At 38.0% G+C, this 2,172-nt stretch overlaps 1 protein-coding gene across 5 annotated transcripts in view; it reads right to left on the bottom strand.

Annotated features, from left to right (window-relative positions):
- Nrg3 (neuregulin 3) overlaps positions 1-2,172 on the bottom strand; it is a 1,097,250-nt gene that overhangs the window by 766,972 nt on the left and 328,106 nt on the right. The gene's annotated exons all lie outside the window — the stretch shown is intronic.

The raw sequence follows: 2,172 nt of genomic DNA on the forward strand, positions 1-2,172 counted from the left end.
CCAAAAGTCCCCCATAGCGCCCCCCACTTCCCTACCCACCCATTCCCATTCTTTTGGCCCTGGCATTCCCCTATATTGGGGCATATAAAGTTTGCGGCAAAACTCTTCTTAAAAACACAGAAGTACATTTTTTTCTTAAATTCATTCGTTAAAATTTTGAGCTGAAAATTGAATTAGCTGCTTTCCCCCCAAGGGACAGTATTTATTTTCTCATTTTTTTCTGCCTATAAAAGACATTTAGCTTTTAATATATTATTATTAATTCTTTAAGAAGTTCATGTAATTTTTCAAATCATATTAATCTCAGTTCCTTCCTTACTTCTTCCAGATGCACCCCCACTACAATTGCTCCAGTTTACTATCATTTTTATTATTTTTTAATTATTCTTGGAGTCCAAATTGTACTGCCCGTCACACGCTACCAGCAACATGCACTTAAAATTGATAAACCAACCTGCCTCTATCTCGGGCTTGAAAGCCATCATACAGCAAAGATAAACAAGGTTCATTCCTTTTGTGTGATTAAATCTGTTTCACAAGAATTATGTTTGCCCCACCTATAACCTTAACAAAAATGGTTCTGTAGATCTTGTCCCAAGAAACTATAACCATTTATATGCTTTAAAAAATCCTTATGACCCCATTGTTATGACTACTTTGTTATTATCACTTATACTGCCTTGCAACTGTATCTTTGTTTCAGGAGGTTGTTATGACCTCCTTGCTATGTTTAGGTCTGCTTTTGTAACCCTACTTGACCACCAAGTCTCCCCTCTGCCACTCCCCAACTTCTAAGCTATAAAAACTTTTTAATTTTTTTACATGTCTAAGTCAGATGTCTTGAACTCTACTTTACAGCGGGGAGACTTAACTTACCTGTTGAATATATCCTTAATGATCAAAATCAATTTTAAAAATCCTGTATTATCTAATCCAATATCTAAATAAAAACATTTTCATTATAAACTCTGAAAATCATAAGACAAAGGTAGTTGAAGGACTAGTTATGGGATTATAATTCTCTTATATGAAAAGGCATTTTAGCCATTTCAAAATACAATGAATAGCTATATCTGAAATGCAAGCCAAGGAGCTATGAGACACCAGCCTTTTTCCTTCAGCAGAGACACTAATTCTAAAGCAGTTCTCTTTGTCAGCTATTCAGGTACCAGTTAGGATGCACCTGCACCCTAGTCAGCATGATGGCTCAGCAATTAAAACCATTTGGACCCAAGTATTACAGCATTTTTACCCATGGATTCACGTGGTAGAAGAAGAAAATGAACTCCCCTTAGTTGTTCTCTGAACAGCACACATGCCATGGCTTGTACACCACACACACATACACACACACACACACACATGCCATAAATGTACACACATAAATAATAAAGTAAAGATTAAATTTCTGAATAAAAAAGAGGCTCCTTTATCACAGATGAGCATAAGCCAGTCTTTCATCAATGATGGTAAGAAAATATCTAAAGACCTAGCAGCCATTGGTTACCATCTCTTCTAACAGTTATCACAATGTTAGGGGAAAAATGGGAGTGGGGGTTGGTGAAGCTTGTAGCTCCTGTTTTCTACTGGAGAGAAGAAGAGGATATTGATATTTATGTTCAACAGTCTAACTGTTCACATTCCCCAAGGATCAATTATTGTCTAGCCCAAGTTGGGACACTGATTGGATGTGGACTTGAGAATACATAGAATGTAATATCTAGTTGGTACACAGCTGCTACAGGGAACAATGTCACATTAGTAAGACATTAAAGTGAGCAAGAGATTATGGTTTCTACCCAAATGAGAAATTTGTAAGTCCTAATGAGGAAATGATTTGCACATCTTAAAAAAGGCATATCCCAACCACCAAACCCAGACACTATTGCATATGCCAGAAAAAAATTGCTGACAGGACTCTGATATAGTTCTCTCTTGTGAGGCTATGCCAGTGCCTGGCAAATACAGAAGTGGATGCTCACAGTCATCTATTGGCTGGAACATAGGACCCCTAATGAAGGAGCTAGAGAAAGTACCCAAGGAGCTATAGGGGTCTGCAACCCTATAGGAACAACAATATGAACTAACCAGTACCACCCCCCCCCAGAGCTGTGTCTCTAGTTGCATATGTAGCAGAGGATGGCCTAGTCATCCATCAATGGGAGGAGAGGC

The sequence above is a fragment of the Mus caroli genome, chromosome 14 (genome assembly GCF_900094665.2).
Source record: "Mus caroli chromosome 14, CAROLI_EIJ_v1.1, whole genome shotgun sequence".
In the NCBI taxonomy this organism is placed as follows: Eukaryota; Metazoa; Chordata; class Mammalia; order Rodentia; family Muridae; genus Mus; species Mus caroli.